Source organism: Pezoporus occidentalis, unplaced genomic scaffold, assembly GCF_034315485.1.
Source record: "Pezoporus occidentalis ecotype Australia unplaced genomic scaffold, CSIRO_AGI_Poc_V1 ctg24, whole genome shotgun sequence".
NCBI classification, from domain to species: Eukaryota; Metazoa; Chordata; class Aves; order Psittaciformes; family Psittacidae; genus Pezoporus; species Pezoporus occidentalis.
Window position 1 is genome coordinate 6787378 of NW_026914285.1, and position 26635 is coordinate 6814012.

At 45.1% G+C, this 26635-nt stretch overlaps 1 protein-coding gene across 6 annotated transcripts in view; it reads right to left on the reverse strand.

Moving 5' to 3' along the window:
* TIAM1 (TIAM Rac1 associated GEF 1) overlaps positions 1 to 26635 on the reverse strand; it is a 193021-nt gene that overhangs the window by 127370 nt on the left and 39016 nt on the right. For 4 of the 6 annotated variants that reach the window (XM_062622185.1, XM_062622179.1, XM_062622184.1 and 1 more), the window contains one exon: positions 5597 to 5656. The exons of the other annotated variants lie outside the window; for them this stretch is intronic. The gene's annotated coding sequence lies outside the window, so the exon portion shown is untranslated. The remainder of the gene's footprint in view (positions 1 to 5596; positions 5657 to 26635) is intronic. 6 annotated transcript variants of the gene reach the window in all.

Sequence of the window (26635 nt, forward strand, 5' to 3'; positions counted from 1 at the left end):
ACTTGTTCTAGCCAGATTTCTTTTTTCCCTTTTAAAAACACACATAGAGTTATTTAATTGAAAGATTTTACAGAAAATGTATGCTGGTGTTCTACTTTTCCTGCTTATACTCCACTCATTCACTGCCATAACACAGCTTCTCATATTCCATCTATATTTCCATCTACTTTTGCCTATGCTGTGCTCCTCACAATAAACAACCCTTTAATTTCAAGACACAGTTTGTATCCGTCTACGGTCTCTGTCAAGCATCCATACTGGTGGTGCCCATGCCAAGTCTGGGTACACTGCGTAACACAAACTGAATCACCAGCAGTTCTGTCAGGATATATGGAGATCTTCACCATGAAGATGCTCAAGGTGAAAAGTGAAATGGGATCACGTTTTCCAGTGAGGCTGTTCAGGCTTCATCCTTGGAGGTTTCCAAGAACAAGGTGAAAAGCCCTGAGCACCCTAGTCTGATCCCAGAACTGGCCCTGCTTTGGGCAAAGGGCTGGACTGGAGACCCCCACACATCCCTTCACACCTGAGAGACTCTGATGCATTGACCCCAGCCTCAGGGACACTCTCCAAACACTTATCAATCAAATGCCCAAGACCATGCCTGGCAGAGAAGGCAAAACTCCACGTCAAGAGGAGATGAGCATTGGGTCCACCAGCCTTGCAGCCTCTTCACGGTTCATGGAATAGTTTGATCCAGCCAAGCCATATCCATGACTGGAGTGGCTGAATCCTGCCTCCTTCCACACTGCCTGCCATATGTGCCTACCAACCTAGGTACATAGCTTTAGGGCCACCACAGCACCCCCAAGCCTTTTCAGTCATGCAGAGCTGAAAACACATTTAAACAAACAGGTCTCTGTTAAACCATATGACAGCAAGGGCCGAAATGGCAGAGGCACTCATGGAAGTGGTTTCACCAGCAAACCTGAAAACCACTGACTTCCAATAGGGCTTTATAGTACTCCCCAGTGGCAGCAGGATACTGTGAGTCCATAGCATTCTGCAGAGCACAGCTCTATCTACAACCTCATTCACAACCTACAACTGAACAAATTCAGGTATTTCTGGATATAGCTTGGAGGCCAAAAGCAAAGTGTGGCATAGGCATGCTAAGATAGGACAGTACTGAGAAATGCCACTGGTGCATTTTGCTCTGAAAAGCATTAAAATTACAGGAAACTGTTCAGACTCCCTTTATTAAGGGAACAAGAAACTGAGAAGCATGACCAGGAAATGCTGTTTAAAAGCTGGCTCTTTTTCATGGTTAGCAGGCAGGGAAAGGAGATGCAGAACAAGAGCAGGAGGAAAGCATGAAGCAACTGGAAGTATCTTCTCTGAATTGCAGTCTGAAATCTTTGACATCAGTAAATTTAGAAGAAAATAAAGTGTCTCTAAATGTTGTTCTAAATTACTATTTGGAAGAAGACCACAGCTCGTTACAGACAAAGCAGACATAGAATATATGGTTTGTGATACCCAATGGCCCTGGTTTGTGAGCCTGAATATTTGCAAACCAGTGGCAATTCTGAGACACAATACATACCTTGGTACGCATTCATAGTGTTACAGGCTCACCTTTGGAAGACCTGCATTAAGGTCTGACCTGAGCCTGAAGCTTCTACTGCCATTGCCTTTATACCTGCACAAATGTGGTTTTGAACACTCAGAGATGCATAATTTCTCTGAGCAATCCCTAAGACAAACAGCTCAGATTAACTGCTCAAGGGCAGAGACCTCGTCTCTTTTACTGGCAAAAGCCTTGTATGTACTCTGAAGATCATGATAGTTCTAGAACTGGTGATTAATTTTCCACATCTGTACTCTCCCCTCCTTTAAAGTCCTTCCTGTTCCTTTTATTTCTTATGAAGCTTTTCAGTATTCATCTGTTACTTGAACATTAAAGCCTGATTTGTGATTAAACACAACATTTGGGAGGCATACTCCAATGCTGCCTGCTGTCACTGTTCCAACTGTAAGAAGCTCTAAGAGATATCAGTATATCAGGGCAGACCCTTCTCTGCCTAAGTCCATGTGATCAAAGTTATTTCTCCCTTGTTCTATTCCTACACACACACAAGAAACCCTATGATCAACACACAGTGGGATAGCTGCACGGTATAACCAACAATGGCTATGTATTAAAGTGGCAGTAAATAGGGCAATGCCAGAGAAATATGTTGTAGAGCAATGAAATAGTTCAGATGCATTAATTGCACAAAACCACTAATCAGGGATTGCATGCTTAAGTATGTTAGGAATGCTGCACTCCGTAACTTGAAGAAATTGCTTTTATAACTTCCCCCGCTATAGCCGCACTCAGGAGATAAGAGAACTCTTCAAACTTAAATAACCATGTTCCACATCTTGGGGTTCAGCAAAAACCAGCTGAGTTATTTGGAGGCCAGCTTAGGTCAGGCCAGCTGAAGCTGGGCCAGCACAGACAGTGTGAGCATCAATCCCCCCACCCATTCTAATGACATGGTTGGCTGCAGGAAAAGGGAGCCTCCTACATCAGTCATAGATGAAAGTCCTGGAGCGACTCCTGCAAAAGCAGAATAAAAAACAAAGAAGGCCTCAGGTCTCCTGCACTCTTCACATTAGATGATCCTACAGCACAGGTGATCCAGAGCTTCTCCAGGGAGTTGCCTCGTCTTCTTCACTCTTCACCCCACTCTAAGCATGGATGTCTGGCTGGTCCTTAAGGCAGGTATCTCCTGGGACATCATTTTGCAGGACACAGGTAAAGAAGCTCTGAAATCCACAGCAAAGAAAGCACAACCCCATAGCAGGGAAGGAAGGATAATCAAGAATATCCCTCTGTGACTGGGGTTTAGAATGAAGAATCCTAATGACATGGCTTATTGAGGCCACGAGAGACTTAAACAGGTTCCAAGACACCTCCTTTCTCCTCAAACCTCCTCAAAAATGACACAGTCAAATGATGCAGAAAGACAGAGACCAAAGAGCAGGGAGCGACAGCTGTCCATGCTCCAGAAGAAGGAAATGGAGGGGCAGACCTCCTAGTCATTGCACATTCACACAGTAACAACACTTGAGAAATTACTCACTGCAGGCAGATGCACAGTTCAGAAGCAGGATGCGCTAAAGCACTCACAGAGACACTCATGTTAGAAGCAGGCAGAGGATGTGAGTGCCACAGAACAAGTAGCAGCCCCTCACATGCAGGAGGGGCTTGTGATAGGCTCAGTGCTTGAAACCTCCAGGTAACACCAGGAGAATCAGGAGGGACTGGTCCAAAGCATATTGTGGAGAGGTCTGAGCTTTGCAGAATGTTTCATTAAACTGTCCCTCTCTTCAATCAACTTTCAGCAGAGTCCAAAAGCACTGGGAAGTGGTCGGCTTCTCAGCGCTAGAATAAATTGTCCTAAAGCATTGGCAAGGTAAGACTGCAGATGGTGGTAGGAAGCACCAGCCTGCAAGAGAGGTTTTCTCCTCTATGTCAAAGCTTCCAAGTGACATTGCTGATGATCTAAGGAAAAAATGGCTCTGCACAATAGGAAATGCTGTTGAAGCTGTGTTCCATAGATTGTCCACGACCTCCACTTCTTCTTTTTGCTCTCATTAAGCAACATGCAGCAAAGCCTTTCAGTCAGCCCTGGAAACAGACCATCATTCCTCAGCAAAAGACTTAGCCACAGGGCTGACTTCAGACACATTAAACTCACCCTTGGTTTTAACCAGAGCTCCAGTACCTGCCAAAAGTTGATCATCAAGCTTAGAGGTATGAATGGTGACACATCTTTACCCGAACAGGCACTGAGTTGGCTAACAGCATCCTGGGCCAACATTGCCTCCATCCCTGCTCCTCCTTGCCCCACTTAAACTACTGCACATCAGGGTTGCCGTGTCCTGCCTATGCGTTTCCACCTCCAATAAGCCACCAGCCCTCTTTTAGCACCCTGGTTCACAAAACACAGCTGGCCAAAAACCCCACATTCATATTTTCTGGCCATTTTGGCACCCTGAACTTGCAATGAGGAAAGCACCAGTGCCACTGCAAGGAGGGGAGGAGGAACACATGGCCCTGATGAAAAGGATAGCTCAAGTTCAGAGCCATGCCTCTTACCACTTACAGTTGTGTGACAAGGCACGATGCCCCAAGCTGGAAGTATTGAAGACTTGCTCTTGCAAAACCCAAGCCATATACAAGCACAGCACAAAAACATCACAGATGATATTCCTCTTCCCCCACACACACAAAAAAAAAAGGAGGAATTAACTTGTGGATCACCTGTGAAAGGAGCAACAGCTCCTATTGACATTAGTCAATATTTGATACAATGGAATGGGAGAGAAGGGAAGAGAGTGGAGACCTTTCACATTTTTCTCTTTTTTTAAAATGCACTCTCAGTCTATATTCTCAGTAAATATCTCTGATTCTCTATTACATAAATGTCAGCCTTGTGGTGGATTGGAACCTCGGGATTACTGCACTGGCAGAATTAACATATTAGACATAAAACCCATAATATTTCATTATCCATTGTAAACTGTATGTGCTTTCACTCTAGGGAAACTGGAAATATCACCCAAATTCACTATCATTTTCTGCAAACTGACTATTCTGCCACGTACTCGCACACTGGTGCATTCAGTTTGATGATATATCACTCTTTCAGTTTCATCCTTCTTTCTCTACAGCACTGACACGTTTTAAAATCCATTTTTTTGTTCTGTTTTCGTCTCTATTAAGGTATCACACTACAAAACCACTCAGTTGAAAACAAAACAAAACAAAACAATTGACCCTGGAACAAACAGAACAAATCATATTCGTCAAGCTGAAAACACATCAGAAGGAACCTAACCTGATGTCTGAAATAAGGGTAGATAGAAGGCCACATGGAGGTAAGAAAACCTCAAACACAACAGGCAAGACTTCAACTCATTTATAGGTATGCTAGGTTCTGTGGTCAATAGTGAGGCACTAAAGAACAGAACCTGTTCCCTTCTGCTGTTTAAACTCCCTGTATTTTTCCTTCCCACTATTAGGCTGGCTGCAAATTCGAAGATTTGCATAAACCACAGATTTTGTCTGTCTCTTTGAAAGGGCAAAAATTAGAAGCAGCACAAACAAACACACATGACAAATAGGCCAGCTGGCAGTGATTTGGAGTGACCACATGGCAAAGTGTGAAGAAGAATAAGGGCAGGAGAGGAGTCTTTCAAAGCCTGGGTCATACATATACTATAAGTAACAGGGTGCCTCAGGAGAATTTTTTTTTATGTAATCAATTTCATATCTTTGCAAAGATTAGTGACCAACTACCCAGATTTAGTGCTGTCATGTTTCTATAAACATTTCTGAATATACATTCTTTGATAAAACATGCAGCTGCTGACCCAGTTTTTCAGATAAACATTTCACTATGTATTACATTGTGTGCTTCAAAGAAGCCTTAAACATTTTTATTTCTAAGAGACCATGCGTTCTCTTCTGCAGGGAACGGAGCATTGCCCTAGGACAGAGAAAGGAAAGGACAAGTAAGCAGAGCAGGAGGAGGGTGGGCAGGAACTGCAAACAGATACAACAATAAAAGTCTTTACCAAAACTGTGATGGTTGTTACTCACATGAGGGCGTTACAGGAGTGAGTAGGAAGGTAGGAAAGCATTTGTTGTCCCTCGTAGCTTCTGGAATGGAACAGAAAGATTAACAGGTCAACTTCAAACATCAAGCCAGATGCACACAGCTGGTGTTAATCTGCATGACCCTCATTACCTGCAACAGCCCTCTGCCAAACTGGCAGCCAAAGAGCTGGCCAGACTTTTATTACTAACATCACCTCGACCTATTAATGTAGGGAGAAAACAATTCAAATCCAACTTGCTTCTCACTATTTGCTGCTGTTTATATCTTGCCAGAGCCACAAAACCCAATTAAGTCCGTTTCCCTTTGGTTTGCAGCTGGTCAGCTCCAGGCACTCTGGGCTGCATTATCTGGGGCTGCCAGTCCTGCAGGGAACATTTATTTGTTTAAAAGCAACTCTTTCCACTGGACTTGGGCTTAGCTAATTGTACCATTTCTATTGATCTTAAATTTTATGAAAAGCTTGGCTCCCAGTTGCATGCTGTCAGCAGAATTATGCTTGGGGGCCAAACTTGGTTTAGTCTGGGTCTCGCAAAATGATAAACAGGTTTTAAGACAGTAGAACAGAATGCTTTTAAAAACTAAAACTCTAGAATGCCCATCCAACTAAAGCAACAAAAGGTCACACATCCCCAGCAAATATCACTACTGCGTGATGTTCAGAGACTGGAAACGTGAGTCGATTAATGACACCCTGAGAACAATCCAACTGAGATTTTCTATGGCCCTTCTTCCTGACCAACTGTCTTCACATCACCTCAAAACATGGGTTTGTGGGAGGGAGAGAGTTTGCTGATGATGGCTCATTATTTAAAATGGTTGTATGACCACAATAAAAAAAAAAAGGAAGAAGAGAGCTTCCTGCTGAGGTTCAACCCACCACAATGCACCGAGGCCTTTCAGAACTCTTGCAGGCTCTAAGTGCTGCAGATGATGTAACATCATCAGACATTTCCCAAATAAATAAGCAAGCTCCAACGTGCCTCCCTCCAAACCTGCAAAGCAATTTCCAGTCCAGTCCAGGAACCTGTACCAGGGTTTAATACTCTCTTCAATATATACCCTCCCACAAACAAAATCTGTGCCCGCTGTTACAGGAACACGCTTAATCCTTGTAAGCAGATGTCAGCCTCCAAAGCTGAGAAAATGACTTTGTTCTTTCGGATCAGGGAATTTAAAATGCAAGAAGTTGAAATGCCCTGATGAGTCTGGTAACTTAAACCCTGAGAGGAAGCACCTGCTTTCTGAATAGCTGCCCAATTAAAAGCCTGCCACTGTTTTATGCATCCATAATTCAACGTGAATGGTCTTTCACTAGTTGACAATATACCAGCAGTGGTCAAAACAGCAATGCAGGAGAAAAAGAGACGAGGAGCTGCCAAGAGCAAACGGCCTGAATCGTGCTGCACTGCCCCATGCAACAGCTCAGGGTTGCTCAGAAAATATGGGCCCTGTCCAGAAGGAAAGGGGAGACCTGATCACCCAGGACATAGAGAAGGCTGAGTTACTCAAAGATTTTTTTTGTCTTGGTCTTCACTGGCAAGTGCTCCAGCCACACCAATTCACAGAAGGCAAAGGCAAGGACTGGGAAAATGAAGAACTGCCTGCTGTAGGAGAAGATCAGGTTTGAGACCATCTAAGGAACGTGAAGGTGCACAAGTCCATGGGACCTGATGAAATGCATCTGTGGGTCCTGAAGAAACCGGCAGATGAAGTGGCCAAGCCACTGTCCATCATATTTGAGAAGTTGTGGCAGTCTGGTGAAGTTCCCACTAATAGGAAGAGGGAACTTTTCCCTCCATTTTTAAAAAGGAAAAAAAAGGATGACCCAGGAACTACAGGCCAGTCAGTCTCACCTCAGTGCCTGGCAAGATCATGGAGCAGATCCTCATGGAAACAGCACATGGACAAAAAAGGGGTAATTGGTGACAAGCCAACATAGAATCATAGAATAGTTAGGGTTGGAAAGGACTTTAAGATCATCTAGTTCCAACCCCCCTGCCGTGGGCAGGGACACCTCACACTAAACCATAATACCCTAGGCCTCGTCCAACCTGGCCTTGAACACTGCCAGGGATGGAGCATTCACAACCTCCCTGGGCAACCCATTCCAGTGCTTCACCACCCTAACAAGAAAGAATTTCCTCCTTATATCCAATCTAAACTTACCCTGTTTAAGTTTTAACCCGTTACCCCTTCTTCTATCACTACAGTATGGCTTCACTAAGGGCAAGATTGTACCTGACATATTTGGTAGCTTTCTCTGATGCGGTTACAGCACTGGTAGAGAAAAGAAAAGCAACTGATGTCATCTGCCTGGACTTGTGCAAGGCATTTAACACTGTCCACACGGCATCCTTGTCTCTAAACTGGGGAAGCATGGATTTGGTGGATGGATCACTTCGTGGATATGGAATTGGCTGGTTGGCCGCAGACAGAGAGTTGAGGTCAACAGCTCAATGTCAAAGCAGAGAACAGTGTATTTCTGTCCTCAGCAGTATTCCTTAGGGGTCAGTGTTAGGACTGGTGCTGCTTAACATCTTTGACAATGGGTAGTGGGATTGTGTGCTCCCTCACCCAGTTTGCTGATGACACCAAGCTGTGTAGTTTGGTCTACAAGCTAGAGGGAAGGGATGCCATCCTGAGGGACCTGGACTGGCTGGAGAGGTGGGCCAATGCCAGCCTCATGAAGCTCAACAAGGCCACATGCAAGGTCCTACACCTGGGTCAGGGCAATCCCAAGGCAGAGACTGGACTGAGAGCAGCCTTGATGAGAAGGACTTGGGAGTGCTGGTTGATGAAAAGCTCAATATGAGCCAGCAGTGTGCGCTTATGGCCCAGAAAGCCAATCCTGGCCTGCATCAAAAGAAGCGTGACCAGCAGGTTGAGGGAGATGATTCTCCCCCTTTACTCTGCTCTTGAGAGACCCCACCTGCAGTGCTGCATTCAGGTCTGGGGCCTCCCACACAAGAGGGACGTAGAGCTGTTGGAGTGAGTCCAGAGGAGGCCCATGAAGATGATGAGAGGGCTGGAGCACCTCTCTTATGAAGACAGGCTAAGGGAGTTGGGCTTGTTCAGCCTGGAGAACAGAAGGCTCTGGGGAGACGTTATGGCAGCTTGCAGTACCTAACGGGGCCTACAATAAATCTTTTTATACAAGGACATGTAGTGACTGGACAAGGGGTAATGGCTTTAAACTGAAAGAGGGGAGATTTAGGTTGGATATGAGGGAGGAGTTCATCCCTGTAAGTGTGGTGAGATACTGGAATAGGTTGTCCAGGGAAGCTGTGGCTGCCCCATCCCTGGCAGTGTTCAAGGCCAGGTTGGACGGGGCTTGGAGCAACCTGGTCTAGTGAAAGGTGCCCCTGCCCATGGCAGTGGGTTGGAACTGAGTCCGTTCTGACCCAAACCATTCATTGATGATACGACTCTATGAAAAACAAATGCTGAGAACACAACAGAACAAACAGCTTGCCTGCAGGATTAGCAACCACAACAAAAAGCAAGAAACAGTAGCAATCCTTTCAGCTGAACTAGAAATAAAGCTGGCAGGCTTCTCATCACAGCCTGCCTGCCACCATGCCCCCCAGGGCAAAAGAAGGCCAGGCTGGATCAGAGACTGGAGCATAATTCTCATCAGTCATTAGGCAGCAGGTTCAAATATTCAACCCAGGTCCTGATCCATCTTTATGTCAGCTAAGAGAGGCTCCCGCTGGTTGCTGGTCCAGGACAAAGTTATTCAGCCATTTACCAAAAAGCCTTGTTTATTTTGTGCTGGTTGTTGCTCTCCGTTTTCAATAAAGAAATGCTTTCCCTGTAAACAGGCAGAAACTCAGCTAAAAATAGGATGTCCCACACACACTGTGAAGCAAGGAGGACTTGGCAGGAGAGGGACTGTGTCTATTAGGAGTTCAGGCAGGACCAGCAGTACGTCAGCAACCTTTGTGGGAAATTTTATCTGCATTACTACACATGCACAAAGGATATCAGCTTGGAAGTCTTCAAACCTGCTGGCGTGAATCCTAATGACAGGCAGAACTGTCGCTCTGCTCGATTAAAATCTGCATCGATACCCAGGGCCAGGTCATCACTTCCCCCATTTCCCACCACCTCCGGAGGGGTGCGGAAAGCCCCAGGGAGAGGCTGTGCTGGCCTCGGTCCAGCATTCGGGTCCGCAGCAGCTTTGGAGTGCATCAGTCGCCACACACTCAGTGCACACCAGTTCCTTGGGCACACTCACACCAAACACTCTCATAAGCACACATGCCAAAATCCTTCTCCTGCTCCACAAAAGCCAGACGTCTGCCACAAACACAGCTCCCCCTGACATGGAGCACCTCTCTCCCTCACCTGGATAGGGGCTGAAGAGAACAAGTGATTGACGCGCAGACCATGAGCCAGACTGAGCCCAGACTTTTATCCATTCAAGCCAACAAGTCCCCAGGAGAAGCAGACCCCAGATTTTCCAAACTAGAAAGTAACAGCAACAAGAAGCCTGCCTTCTTCCCCATCATCAAGTCCCTCTTGCAACAAAACCAGGGTTGGAGGCAGCCCCTCATTTTGTGCCGCTGCTGCCAGCCCTGCCAGGAAGCAGAGGTGCTGCGGGCAATGCAGGAGGTGTCTTGTAATTAAACCATGCATCAAAATGCTCACATGTAAAGTGAACAAGTTAAGATTAGGCAGACAATCTCAGTTCTGACATCGTCTAAGTTTAGCTTGCTTAAAACCACAGCATCAATAATACGTATTTAACATAGAAGTTGGGATGCAGTTTCTAATGTGTCTCTCGAAAGGTCCACCGAAGAAAAAATGGAAATATTTTTTAAAGAGATGTAATTTTTCCATGTAAATTAACCAAAGTTTGGCTAGAAGATCTACAAATTTTCCTTACTTTTATATTTTGTGTAAGAAAAATCTGTGATACTTGACTAGACTGAAGTCAGAGCACTCCTGTTTTCTCCTCCCAAGACTCCCCTCAAGAACAGCTCCAGCTTTCTTAGGGATCCATTTTGTCTTATCTGCAAAGGCCTTTTCTTCTCTTCCATTATTCCAAGAGGTCCTAGTGAAACCCAAGCATCCCCAACAACTACTGTAAATCCCCAGTCCTATTTTCTGTTTTTAGAATGGCTGTAACAGTATGGTATCATCATACAGTACTTATCCTCGAAAACATGTAACTCCAATTCAACAATCCAATTACATATACTCCTAGCATTTGTACAGAAGAGATTTAGATCTTAGCTCTCCACTGTTTTATCTCTTTCCATGTCTGCCAGTGCAGAAGTTATCTCAGGCTATAGAACAGGTCATGTCCAACTGCTTCTCCTATCTTGCTTTAAATCTGGAAAAAAAGCAGCCATCAAGCAGCTCGCACTACTCTGTCGAGCTTCTAGTTCAGCTTTTAATAGCCACCCCTCTGAACTGCAGTGGAAAGAGCTGGTTATGTTGTCTCCCTAGCATCCCACATCTAAGCAATGCTATCAAAAGGACAACTTGTGCCATCCAGGGGTCCATTCAATCACCTCCTGAGGAGCACAGTGCTGAAGGAACCTGTGCCACGCTCGTAAGCACTGGGGTCACTTCAGAAGTGATGGCAGTAAGAGTCTAACACGCTAAAGGGCAACACGCCCATCTAGAGCAGAGCAGTCAGAAGGGGAGCTCCCAAGAGCAGAGAAGGCAAAGGACAAAATGATGGGAAAACAAGAAACATGGACACATGCACAGATGGTAAAACCCACCTTCTATATTTCAGTGACTTGCCTAGAACTTGGGGCTGGGATGGCAGGGTAAAACCACACCAGCATACCAAGCTACGGGCAGGGAGAAATCATCCTGTCCTGCTCTCTTCTGCTTCTGATCCCCCCAGACTGCGCGTACATTCTTCCCTCATGGGCACCACCAGCCATCCATGGCCCTTCCCATACCCAGCACTATCCATGCCAACTCACTGCTTTTGTCAGCAAACTGAGCCACCGTGAAGGTGTCTCCATGTCTCAACAACACACCCACCTCTCACATAGTTAGACCTGTAACACTTCTGTTTCATTTATTCCAAGTGTTCCTACAGGCCTATCCTCCATGATATATGTATACATTTCTTGAATCAACATCTTCTACATCTAATAGTGAAACCCTGTTTTAATGCTGTTTTGCCACTCACCTGCCAGGGATATCCCCTCTCTCTCTCACAGCGGTATGCCCTTCTGTGCTCTTGCCCAAGACCTGTCTCTTACCTCATCCCATTTTTTTCCTCATATTACACCTCCAACACATTCTTGACAACTCATAGTTTAGTCATTACAAGCAAGTCTAAACCCCGGCTATGCAGCATTCGCCAGCAAGACAGCTCTATCTCCGTGAGAACATCAGCCAGCTTTCTAAATAAGCAGCTCTCAGCAGGTCTGACACTGTAGCCCAGGAACAGACCATGGAGCAGGCACTGCTCTCGAGAAACTTGCCCTTTATGTACATGCATTAATGTAACTGTGACACTTGCAGATGTTTTTGACTTGTCTTGCAGCAGCTCCGCTCAAGGAGCACTAACTGGAACGTACACTGAGAGGAAAGGAAGGATTAAGACAAATGGGATCCACAAAGTGTAGCACACCACCAACCAAACATTGACAGTAATACTAAAACTGAAGGGCAGGAGATGTCACTTAGAGTACATTCTCACTATTAGTTCAAACCAAGACCATGAAAGGGACAGCATAACCCAGGGCTGTACAATCCCAATGCTTCGTTCATGCCATTCGAGCATGGCTGCACCCACATGTCAGTCAAATCAGGCTGCCCAAAAGTGCATCTGATGATACCACGTCATTTTTTAGCCATGTGGCCTGGAAGTGCTGGTAGACACAAGCAAGGCAGCAGGAACACAGGGCCCAGCAAATGAAGAGGTGCGATAGCACTGCCCCTTTCAACAGCAACTCAGCTCTGGAACATTAAGGAAAAAAAAAACCCAAACCCACCCAGATGCTCGAGAAAGTAACTTTATGTTTTTATTTTTTCTCTGAAAAGTAAGCCAAGAGAAACAGGGAACAAGCTGCAAGCACCTCCAGCCATGCTCCCTCAACACCACCAACGCTGCTCAGAACAGTTGCTTCTGTGTTTTTCCCAACCAGCCTCTAAGGCGAATTGCTGGTTTGGCTGCAGTACCTGCGGGGAACATCCGACCTTGTCCTGCAACCACAGCGTCCCACTCCACAATGAGCCATTTCCATTAACTAATCCAGAGTTTCACTACAACATTGCCCTACCAAAAATTAGTTAAAGGCTATGAGGTACCTAGGAACAATCCCAGCCTATTCTGCTGAGCGGCATCTTCTCTCCACTCTTGCAGCATGGTGATCTCCTTTAACCATGCTATTTTGCTGTGTCCCCACAGCTGGACATGAGATATGCCTTTAGCAGCCCCTCACCTCTGACCCACCACTTCCAACATCCGTTTCCCATCCTCTGCCTTTCCCTCTCTCATCTGGCACATTCCCACCACCCTACAATCCCAGCCTTTGTCTCCTCCTCCAAGCAGCACTGATCCCCATGCCCTCTTCCTTCCCCTGCTTCCCCCCGGTCACCCAGCACTGTTAACTGCACTGTGGTATTCAAACACTGTAAAGTTTAGGAGTGTATAAAAGTCACAGGAGAAGAGAAAAAAATAACCATCGAGTGTATGTTGAATGGTTTTATTTAAAACACAGCCTATACCTAAATCCAGACATCAGTCTGCAGATACAGTCCTTGCCTCGCCTGGCTGCTGGCCACATGCCACTGCCATGTCTGCTTTCCTCATGCCCTCCTCCACCCCTCCCCAAGGTGCCAGCTCTTCACTGTCTGCTTCACCTATGGCCCAGCTCTCCCCACACTGCCTGCCTTCCTCATGGCTCCACAGCCATCACGATTCCCAACATCATTCCCCCTGCAGCCACACGCCTGCACAGCCCCACTCTGAGAGGGCCTCCAGGCAGTACCACAGCACAGGTGCTGGGCAACAAGACAGTGACAGCAACAGCCATAAACCCCTTTCTTTGCCAGATCCCTGCCTTGCTACCACATCGGAATGGCAGAACCTCCAGCTAGCGCTGGCATTACCACATGCACACCGTGTACACCAAACCGAGCACGTGTTTCCAACACAGAAGCAACGCGGTGCTGGAGGGGCTCGTCCAGGGTCACGACAGGCTGACATCAGACAAGGCCATGGTGAAAGAAGCTGAATGTCTTCAGATACGCCACAACTTGAACTGAAGCATCACATGCCTCGGGGAGAAGTACGTGATGTGCCGTGACTGCTGTTATGTGTAAGAACAGACTAGATCGGGGTCTTTACCTTTGTCTTCTGTTCTGCAAGTGATTCTCAAGAGCAAAAGCAGCCCTTGCAGAAATGCCTCCTGGCTGAACAAGCTCATACACGAACTTGCTTTCACAGGTTCCTCTGGAAGATCCCCTCTCAAAGGAGAGCCACACAGGCAGATGATCATCACCGCCACTGCTCTGTCCTCAAGTTTCTATGAATCTACACATCAAATAGATCAAAGAGGGAAACCTCCCCTCTGCTTGTATTTCCACCTTTGCCTTCAAATCAGCCTCTGGTGTCACTAGCTCTCTTTCATTATTGCTCTGTTTGTCTCCTGATCTTGTTCATAGCTTTGGCATTCTATGATGCTGTTTGCTACATTGCCAATACTATTTTCTCTGTGCCTGCGCAGCCTTTCTCTTCCTTCAGACTCACTCTTTGCTTCAGTTTCTCCAAAGACACCTTCTTCCAGTTCATGTTGCTGCTTTCTATATGATAGGGCTGCGAGATCTGAGCTTTCACAGGAGTGAGCCCATCCCTTCCAGACCAATGTGGCAAATAAATCCTCTCAGAACATGTGCAACAGCATCAAACAAGGTGGCAACATGCATGATCCTGCCCATGGCAGGGGGGTTGGAACTAGATGATCTTAAGGTCCTTTCCAACCCTAACTATTCTATGATTCTGCACTAGATCACTGTTCATACACATACACACACATACAAAAATGCTTGTAAATGCTTTTTGAGAGGGAGGTGGGACCACAAAGCTCTTCTAACCTACACAATCCGATGATTCTGTCATCTTTTTGCAACAACATACAAAGACTAGAACGGGAAACAGCACTGCTCACTTGACAGCATACTACAGAGGTCTTCTCCCCAGCTCTGCTGCAGCTCCACAGTGTGACAGTTGCTGCAACATTTTACTCCTCAAAGAATCACAGCTGACTCCTATTAATGCAGATATGGCATCAAAGGCCATTTTCTGCAATGCAACTAGAAATCTACCAAAGAAAACCATAATATACGTAAGTAGATAATTAGGACTGCTTAAGACTGAGGAACATCACTGCTACATAATGTATTATTATCCTATCACCTGAACAAGCTTGTAAATATAAACCAACAGTGAAAGTCCTCACGGCTCAATAAATATTTCATAATTTTCCCTTTCTTCAGTCCCCTTTCATAGGGCAAAGAGGGCTGGATTATGTCAAAATGCCATTTAAACGTGGAGGGTTTGACAGCCATTTTAACAGCCTCCTGAAGAGGCTGGAGCTACCCATGTCTTATGCACAAACTGGACGCAGGCATGTGGGCTGGAGGCTGAGCCCCAGTGTCCAGCCACAGGCAGCAAGAGCAGAAGGACTGACTGCACTACCGGGTCCACCAACATCAGGGTGGTAGCACTGAGTACTGTGGCTACCTCTTCAGCCTCACCAAGAAGTCAAGGCGTCTTTACCAAACAGACCTGGCAAACAAAATTTGGGAATCCCTCTTGGCATGGGCCGAGATGTAGTTAAGGACAAGGTGCCCTGAAGTTTGCTTTCCTGTAGGAAGCAAATTTTACCATGGTAGAGAATTGCAGGGTCTGTCCTGTTTCAGACCCAAAGGTAATTGTGCCTTCCTCCGGCATTTTTCAAAGGGACAATTTTGCCCCCCAAAAGTGGGGAGATCTTCAGCTAGCACCAGTAAGAGAGAGATGATGTTTACTTTGATAATGCGACTGTCAGTGGGATTTTGAAATGTCACTCCCACACCTAGCAGATGCAGTTGGCACATTCCTTGTTTTAGAAAAATGTACTGAAGTTCCTTTTGTAATTGATGCAAAATGTTTCGCGATGCTGGAGCTTTGTTTTGAGGGAGGAAAAGAAACCAACTCTCATTCCCTTCCAATTGAAAGGCACTTTAATTAATTCTCTTGAGCATATTTAAACTGTTCTATCCTTTTTAAAGATGCTTTTGCAGGGACAAGCTATGTCCTTAAGTAAAACCCGTATGGCACCAGGCTGAACTAAAAATGCCCAAAACCAACACAAAAGAGCCAGCTGATGTTTCAAGAAGGTGGATTCTCCACCTATCATCATTCTTAGCCCTAACTTTGCCAAAACTTACATCTGTGACTAACTCTGGAAGGATAACCAAGACAAATGTTTGTATAATGGGTGCTTGAAAATGTTACTTGTTTTTAAACAAGCATGTAAGACAAATCGCAACTGGAATCACAGTGTGAAAAACAAATGAGAGGAGACACCAAAAACCTGTGGGAGAAAAACGACATGAGTTCCAATGAGTTTTAGTACCTTACCTTACAAGAGAACTCACCTAGTTATTTGAGTACCCAAAAAGCTTTAAACACCCCAAACCCATCTGCACTCTTCAAGTCCTCTTTACCCCTTCAGACTTCTTCCTTTTCTGCCAAATGCACCTGGAAGACTGAAAGCCCTACAAAACAGCCCCAAATATACTTTATCTTGAATCCAGGATATATGAAAATCTGCATGTAGAAACATTGATTCCCAAGTTAACACCTCACTCAGAAATAAATCTTTGATTTTTATCCTGTGGCAACTAAACCTCCTCTCCCTGCAAGTCCTGACATTGAACTTCACGGAAATTGGACCAGGCTCCTTCGAAACCGTCCATGACATTTTCTAAGGGCCCAGATCTATATACCCATATGCTGGTTTTTAACTTCAGCAGCTAGGAAACAAATCCAATATGTTTAAGACTGGAACAACACCGCTTACCCTCTGTTCCATCATGCAAAGTTTAAAAATTAACTCAGTTGGTTTTGGTATTTGTCCTAAAACTAAGGCAATGATCACTTTATCATCAGTATTAAATTCAGCTTGTCCTTAAAATCATCACAGTCTGTGAATTGCTCCTCTCTTTTCACAGGAGGATTTAGTTCTATTTTCTTCTTTGAGAAAACTGAAGATATATAGGCATATATTTCCATATATATATATATATGCAATATACAAATAACACTAGGTTGGAGAAAGGAAGACAAGCATACCCTGTACCAAATTCTGTGCAGTTGTTATCCTCCATTACACAGACACTTGGCAGTCTTCCATTATAAAATTTATGCACTAAAATTAGCTCTCACAATTGCAATCAATTGGAACAATCAAGCATAATTCAAAAAAAGAAAGAGGTGAGCATGGAAAACAAAGTTACAGCACTGCAGTGATTCCTCTATTTATTTTTAATTAAGTTCAATACAGTCTTTCCATCCATCATTTATAAGGCTGCAAGCACACAACCTATAAGCAGAGTAATTCCTCATCAAGACATTTCTTTCTGCGAAGCCTTAGAACATTTCCTTTTCATTTCATTTTTGGCACAGTCTCCTCATCTTGGGGAATGATGCTGGGAAGAGACCCTAGAAACTCCCCAGTGCAGAAGATGCCCACCTCCATCTCCCCACATTCCAGCTTTACCCTCTCAGGCTGCTTCACAAACATGTGCACGAGCTCCTCCATGCCTCAGTTTCTGCAGAGGAGTGACCTGGGTAACTGCTTTCTCTGCCCTTCTTCACCCAGGACCCATATACGTGGTGCTATCACGGGTGATGGTGTAGTTCTCCAGGACCCCATGGAGCTACATGGTTCAGGGACAACCTGGCCCTGACTGTACCGATTCTTCCCAGGGCTGAATCCCATCTCCATCGCTGCATGTTGAGTGGCAGAGCACAGGGGCTTTCCAGGAGGGGTGGGGATGGACAGGTCCCCGGGAAGCATCGGAGATGCCTGCAGCCATAATAGCTTACAGGGCAGCGACATGAACATTACCACTTTGAAAACATGAGCCTCACTTTCTCGCTCCACTGTGGGGTTAAGGGTTAAAAGTCATCTTACCAACAGAGAAGCCTCAGGAACACTCTTCAGAAAGATTTTCATGACCGTAAATGACTTAAAGAAAACCAAGACTTGGCTGATATGCATCATTTTTTATTTTTCAATCATCCTTTTTGACGCAGATGGCATATACTCTATACGGTATGGTGCCAGAGCAGAACTCAAAGCTACAGGCAGCTTTGTACAGATTTTTCCCCCTTGAAACAACAACTCATGAAACTAGTAATAAGTGTTAGATTGTTTGGAACGAAAAGCAGATAATGTATATAAACTTCTGGAAATGAAGTTGGCAAGAATACGCTAGAGAATATAGAATACACTAGAGAATGCAAATAATGAAAAAACCCTCTTTGTGTAATGCTTCTGTCTGGCATCCCACTTTAATCTAAGCAATCCTTCATCTTCTATACTAACAATCTACATAACTTCTTGCCCCTGAGAACCTATATCTTGCATGTCATCACTCATTCAAACTGAATAACCTGCCACTGTTTTAATTCGCTTCTGGGTTCTGGGTTGGGTTTTTGGTTTTTGAGTGTTTTTTTTTTTAACAGGTCACAACTGTATTGTAAAGAAATATTGATAGATAGATAGATAGATAGATAGATAGATAGATAGATAGATAGATAGATAGATAAGCATATGGTATTTTGCAAAGAGAAAAGTAAGAAAAGCTTGCATGGTACAGCTTGATCAAATCAGAAGCAAAGCCCTTGGGTACTATGCATTTGTCTCCCTTCCTCAGTTCCTAACAGCAGATGCTCTTCTGACCCAGAGCTATCATACCGAAAAGAAAAACGAGCATAAGATCATCATTCTTTGTATCATCTAAAAGCTATTTACACAGGCCAACATGAAACAAATTAAGCCATTCTGGACACAATAGAGAGCCCACCAACACAAGTTTAAGAATTTTCCATGGATGTCATTTGGCTTTGGTCCAAGCCCGTAATGTCATTTCTCACTGCCATCCTTTTGCACCATGAAATTCATGTTCAAGATTCTCAGCAGATAAAGCCAAAGAGGCCTCTCAGCAAAACATCCAGAGAATCAGCTGACTCTTCAGCAAAGTCTGCCACAAAAGGAGGCATATGGGCGTGACAAAAAATGGATTTAGTATAATACTGGTTCATGTGACACTAAATAGAAGCCGGTATCTAGCACATCTTGCCTGGATTTTATTTTTTCATTGAACACACCTGTTCTTCTCTTTCAAGATGAGGGCTAAGCTGTTTAAACAGCCAAGTTACTTTGAGAGCTATTTCCCTTAGCACACAAGCAAGCCCAGGCAAGAGAAACCATCCCTTCAAAACACGGCTGCTCCCTGGAGACAGTACAGGGAGAAATTTGTGGAGTAAATATGCTCTGTGACTGCACAAAGAGCTTCATACTTGGTATTTCAGCACTCTATATTCCATGATTGCTCCCCACACACACCCCCAAAATGTACATTGCAATGAGTTTTATTGTCAAACTCATCAATTTTGCTCACAGGCTGAGCTGCACCTGCAGGTTCGAGTTGCTGCACCCCTCCAGGCAAACCAGCAACAGAAGAAGGTGACTGTCAAAAACAATACCAGGAAACAAGAGCTGCAAAAATATTTTTTATATGAAGAGTCTTTCAGTTGAGGGATGAAAGTTTCTTTTCAAAGGAGAAAAGAAATCCAAGAAGACCCATCACGCCATGGCCATTCACCTGGAAGAATCAGACATGTCTTGGGAAGAAGAGAAGGAATCTGAACTCCGGCTTCCACTTTCCAGCTGAGCCTCCTGATCACTGCCAAGGCAATATTCATCATTCAAGTCCAGAGCGGCTTCTTTACTCCCTCTCTGAATCAAATCGAGTTTTAAACCCAAGCATAGTGAGGATATTTCTGATTTCTTCAGGTCTTATAGAAGAGCATTTACATTTTCAACGCAACTGCAACTAAAAGCTATGCAAGTTCAAGTTATTTAAAATTCCTCATTCTGAGTTTGCACTAAGAAGAAAAACATCTAGGGAAAGATTTTAAAAGAAATATATGAACTGCAAGGGATAGTTTTAAATATAGCAAAAAAAGGAGATGGCTAGAGGGAAGGATTTGGAGAACTGAAGCTGATAATCAGGAAACAAGAATGGAACAACACACCAGGCACAGTAATGTCCTCCAAAAGCAATGAAAAGATAATCATTGCAAAAAGCATTGCCACAGCAGATGATGATCAGCAGCTGAACACATATATTCTTATGTTCCTCCTGCGCTAAGGAAACGCAACGATATCCCAAATACTGGAATTTTCTTAAACTAGAGAGACAGGGAAAAGAAAATGGCCACACTCCAAAGGTATCTTTAAATATTTCCAGTGCTGCCTGGCACAAAACCCAAATAGTAGCAGAGACTTGTGTACCCATGTTGCCATAAGAGAAAGACCTCATTAGCTGGCCATCGCACTCCTCAGCCGAGGAAGCATGCTGCCAGGCTGCTCCAGGTACCAGAGGCAAAAGGTCCAAGGGCAGCCACTTAAGTAGATAATTTCAACCCTGGCATGGCCGACCCAGGCACTACACATCTTTCAAGATCAGGTGCTCACTGAGCAGATGACTGTTCAGATAACACACTGTAAACAAAATCATACACATGGATACACATAAGAAATACTTTGGCTTCAAAGGCATTTTTCTTCAGCTCGTAAACATTGCAGGAATTTCTCTCATGTCTCAAATAGCATCAATCTGTGCACAAAGTCAAGTCCACTCATGGCACGGTTTATGTTTGTCTGACCACAAGAAACAAAACGACAGCCTTCAGCTGCTCAGAGAGATTGCAGTACAACATCCTGAGGTTCAGAGATGCTCTGAAACGACAGGATAAGCTATTTTTGGAAACCTATCTGGTTGCTAAGGCAAATTCTTGTAATGATACACCCCATCCGCCAAGCAGAATCTGGTTTGCAAGTCAGGAGAGGAGGAAAAATTAAGATGAGAGATGACTAACCAGGGTAACACAAGAAATCAAATGAAATGCCATGCTATAGAGAAATATGGTTACAGCTTCCATCAAGACTCAGCTAAACTCCTACACGAAACACGCCTGGTTGTTTTGAGCCAACGGAGCTCAGATCACAGGCTTGAAAGACATTTCAAAAGGTTGTACAAGGCATCCTGCTGCCCCCAAGGCAGGATTAACTATATCTAAACAGTACCTTATGCAGAGCATATCTCTACTAAATTATAAGCATTTCTTCATACAGCTCTCTTGTACCAATATTATTCGTCTTTTACACAAGACAGTGAAGCAGAAAGAAGCAAAGCAGTAAACCTTCAATTGCACATTAAGTCTCCTGCAAAATTAATAAATCATTCCAGATGCTAAAAAAATCCACAAATAATTGATGGATCAGTTTTCTGGGAGCTGTATGCATGGCTATCTTCTCATTTGCAAAATTACTGGAGCCTCAGTTCACATCAACCTGTTACACATCTGGATAATCTTACGTATTTTATAAAAGACCATGACAGTTTTTCTATCCAAATTCTAAACTTTCAGCCCAAGAAATGCCTTTGAAAGTTAACAGGGCAAAGATGGTAAAAAAGTGACGGGGGGGGGGGGGGCATAAGCTATTTTCCATTGTCTCCAGGAACAGTGAAGAATGGAAACCTGCATGCTGATGTTTAAGAACACGAGCTTTGGATGATACAAACTGGAAAAGGTTGTATATACTTTACTGTGGTATCTGCTGAACTCAACTGAGATTATAAGAAAGCATGCAGACCAAGCTTAGTAAACCATCATGCTTAGTAGCTGAGTCCTTTGCATGTCAGAAGAAAGCTTCTAATTAAAATAGTATCTCACAAATGAGAACAGAGAATATTTATTAAACTGTTGAGGAGAGGCTTATATAATAATCTCACCTAGGCCTCACAGTCAAATGAACAGTGCCGACCAACATTTAGCCGAACTTAAGCGCACCTCACTGGTAACAGGCAGTACTCCCAACACAACCTTGGCATTAAAACTGAATTAGTGTGCTTTTTTCCTCCATTTTGACTTCTGATATAAAAAGGTTCAAACTGAAGAGAGACTTGAGCACTGCAGAGACCATGAACTAAGTAAAATTCACACAGCCACCAGGTTTAACGATTACTGATATAATTGGTAGGAGTGAAGCTAGGAGCAGAATGAGCACAAAGACTCAAGCAGAAACCTCTGCCACAGCTGACGGATGGACATTCAGTGGGGCAGGCACCTCCATCGCAGTCCTGGCCACATTTCACAGGCTTCTGGTCAGCAGGGGTTGCAGCTCTCTTCACTGAAATAACCATGAACCAGTCAATGTATGAGACATCAATTCATTCTTCTGTACCAACACAATGCACCCCCAGCTCTCTGGCTTTATGAAAGAGCAGTTTTCAGATGAAGGTCAGTCTGACACATTTACCTTTGGGCTGCAGATTCCTCACATACATGTGTGTGATATAGGGAACCTTTGCAAGGGTTGTCCCTGCCCAGAGGGGTGGCACAGCCATGGCAGAAGGTATACTCATGGGCCTCCAAGGGACAGGCCAGGACACCAAACCAGGCAGCAAGCCCTTCCTGCTTTTACTGAACATGCAGAGCTCCAATGCCACTCAGAGCTAATGCAGCAGCCCTTGTTTTGCTCCTCTGCTCAGGAAACAAATCAACTTTTACTCGACGGAGCATTTGGCCAAGTAAAGATAAGGACCTCGCTGAACTATTCAGAGCTTAAACTGCAGCTGCCTTTAAACCCTTATCAACCGTAACACCAAACACAAGGTTTTGTACTCTCTTCCAGCTGCCTTCCAAAAACTTCTTCAAATGGGACTGCTTGATATTTCCCTAGCCAGTCACAAATACCTGGCAATTCTCCACATCCACAGTGTGTTCTGCTGCGTGAGCTCCAGCCGAGGCACCTGCACCACTTGGAGGCAAAGCACAAGCAAGAATAAGGCACTCCCAAGCTTCTGCAGCGATCCAAAAATCCTGCTCAGGCCCTGTAAGGACCATACTGTGCATGTGGGTACACACATGCAGCAGTTTAACAAACAGTGTGGTTCACTTTAGGTACCGTTGAAGAGTCTAATGCTTCCAAATAACTCAATTTTGAAAAATGGGGCTTAAATACCATTGAAACCTAAGAGCGTAACGAGAAAAACACATGTGCACATGCTAAGAAACCAAACAGCTTTTCAGAACAGGATTTCTCTGACATGCTCCTAAAGAAAGCTTTTTTTTACTTAAATCATCAACTGAAAAGCATGAGAAAGACTTCAACAAATTTGTCAGTAAATAGTCCCATTCTACACAGGTAAAAACACTGGAACAAAAGTAATACCATAGCCTCTTAAACTGATAAAATGACATTATAAATTACAATATATATGCACATGTGATATTTGTATATGAACATATACATGTACCACAATGTAGAGCTTTTTTTAAACAACTTCAGGAGCAAGTTTGGTCACACAATGACCAACCCGTACAGAAAAGACTAAAGGGGAAGATAATCTCTAATCCAAGTGAAATCCATTGTAGTCAGGAGACCCATCCTATCGACAAAGATCAGACAGGGAATGTGAAGACCCAGTTTTTATTTCCCACAGCATCGTTTCCTTAAGGGCAGCCCCACTACATCTCCCCAAACCTGTAGCGTTCCTTCAGTCACTGTCATTCCAGGCAGGCCAGCAGTTTATGGGCAGGCAGCAGTTTATGGAAAGGACCCACCTTGCTATGGTTAAAACCATTCACCTGCATTAAGGTCCTCGTCTCCCTCCAAGGGGCCCCACAGACAGATCAGCTGGCTTCTCTTCTCTGCTTCCCGCTGAAGGGAATGGGTTAATAAATACTGGGACAGAACATGCCTGTAGCTTTACTAGACTGTATAAATGGTTAAAATTTCCCTAGAGGACTGGGAAGCTTGTGGGGAGAACAGAAAATGCATAGCTGCACAAATACAAGGTTAGGGAAGGAGGATGGAAGGTACCAGGAGGTACCCAAAATATTTCTGAAGGGATACAGACACAGGCTTACCCAGCCTTCTGACAAGTATTCCGATTTTGAAAAACATTTTAATCTGCCCTAGATCTATATAAACAAAGACCATAGAAACAATTGTATATAGCAGCCTGGGAAAGGGGAATACTGGCATCATCTTTCACTTTGTAGCTTTACACTGGAGAAGAGGGAGGAGAAGGGAAGAGGGAAGCGAAGTAACCACGGTCAGCATCACGGCTCGACATGAACAGGCCTGTTCCTTTCGTTACTTTGGGTCATCAGGATAATTAAGTCCCTTATAACAGCCACCGCTCCGCGTCAGACAGCGCGTATAACTGCGAGCCAACTTCTCCGAGTGGCACAAAAGAGCTGCTACGCATTGCAAAATAGCCTCTGTGCCTCCATCAGCACTTTCAGGACAGATTCTGGCACCGCTACTCCAGCAGCGCCATACCACACCGATCGGCCAGGCTGACAGACAGCCTCAGCCCATGCCAGCACATGGAGGCCCAGTGCCATTCGGGGAGCATGTGAGAGACCCTGTGCCTGAGATACAGCCTGCCCCGTGCCACGTGGGGGACCTCACAGTTCTACCACAGCTTGGATGCCACATGTCGCTTTGGAAGAGCAGTGGAGTTGACGGAAAGGTCAGTCTGAGTCACTGCACTTCTGTTTCCACCCCTCCTCCCCCAGCTACAGGGTTTCTAAACTAATCTGGGTCTTCAGGCTTGGCAGCTTTTATTGCTGTTTCTTAAAGAAAAGTCCAGCTTTCATGCTCCAAACTACAGGGCTGAAATCCCCAGACAAGTTTAGTAAGTGCTTTTTGCAATTCGCCTCTGCCCTTACTCATCCAAGTGTACTCCCTTAAGTGTCTCCTAAAAACCGAAGATAGGAAATGCGCTTAGTTTCTTCCTCATTTTCCCTTCCCTGCAACATTTTAATCAAAACGCGCCAGCCAGCTACATCCAGCAGGCACAGGGCAGATGGGAACAGCACCACTTTGTACAGATTACACTCGACAAGTCACATCAGCGGGGTGCAGCCTGAACCAATGTCCCCCCCCTCCCTCCCCAGATCCTGACCTCTGCTACTTGGAAGTCTCTGACTTGGGGATGCCAGAGGGCAAAAAAATCCCACTTCTGTGCAACAAGGCATTGTTAAAGGGAAAATTCCTCGGGTCTTTTTTTTTCCCTAAATCCTTGACAAGGAGATCTGTGTGTATGGCCCACAGCAAAAATCAAACAGGAGTTTACTGACCAGCTCTCACGTGCTGCAGAGACCAAGCCAAAGCTTGCACTGGCTGTCCTGTGACAATGGAGCACCTTTTCTATTTTAGTTTCACTTAAGGAGGGAAAAGAAATTACTAGAAACGTGTTTAACTAATAACTGGAAACTTTCTGTTAAATTAATCAGAGCACTACACTTGCGTAGGGGTGCGCTATGGCTTCCTAGGACACGTAACCAACCAAACATAGCCCACCATAGGCCCCTGGCAGGATCAGCTGCTAGGCTGCAACAGCACGCATCTGTTAGCGCTGGCAATTTACAGCTGGAAAGTATTAGGGAGGGCTGATTAATTGCTACAATATGAAATTTCCATGCCTTCATTTCACATTAGTGGCTTCACAGTTAGCAAAAACCCAAGGGAAAAATCAGAAAAAGGTGAAAGGTGGCGGGTGGAGGAAGCAGTCCCTCTCAGACATGTCCAGAGCCAGGAGCATCCTCAGAGGATGCTCCCTGTTCAGCAAGGTTTCAGCTTTCATCAGAAACAAACAAGGCCTCCATGCTTTGAAGATGCACAGAAAATGCCACAGCTAAGAGCTGACACGGTGACATCCTCCAGAGCCCCCAGATAGCCCCAGGGCTGCCTTCTGCCATGGGGGATGTTGGTGCCTCAGGGACATGCAGCACTGCAGAAGGACCACAACTGGCCACAAGATGGATGGAGGCAAAACCATCCATCCTCCTTCCCCACCTCCCTCCTTTTCTTCCCCCACAAAAAGGAAGGGTGATGATTACAGAGCAGCTCCAAGGCTACAAACCTCTTCTTCACACTTCCCTGCCCACCCAGCCCCTGGTGCCACATGTAGGGACCAACCACCTTAAGAAGTGGAGACCGTCAAGAGCCACCTTCACCTTACCAGAGTGCAGGAGCAGGAACAAGCACACACACCTGAATGGGTACAGGGACCAGTGACAGCCATGGAAGAATCCCAAATCCTCCATCAGAGGACCAGCTCACCAGCAACCCAAGGCACAGAGACACACTGCATGGAGACGTCAGCATCACAGGCTTCCCATCAAGATGCTCAGGCCCAATTTGTCAGCATGGGGGCAATTTGCACCCACTGCTGAAGCGGGAATTCGGAAACCCCACTGCATCTTGCTCCCTGGATGGAGCAAAGCAAGATGACAGCTTTGCTGTCACCTCCCTGTATCCCTTCCTCTCCCCCCGCCCCTCCTCCGCCGCACACAGGCAGTGGGTTTATTTCCAACATGATGAACTCAGACGAACAAAAGAACAAAAACTCTCACCCCCTCCCTCCGGAGGAGAGGGGAAGATGCAGAGTTCAGTCTGCCACTCTGCTGCTAGCTAGCACTGCTGCTGCCAGTGCCACGCGGGCCGACAAGCACCGCGTAGTTTCACACACCATATGTGCAGCAATTGGGAAGCGCCAACAGCACAGGGCTGGAGAAGCAGCCACTGCCTGCAAATCAATGGTGCTATGGGGAGAGAGAAGCAGCAAAACAACAGCCACAAGTACTCTGTCACATGGAGTCTTTCTAAGGTGACATAATGCCCCTGGATGTGCTGCCAACCCGACATGAAAGGTGTGTGGACACAGGGAATACTTTGGTGTCA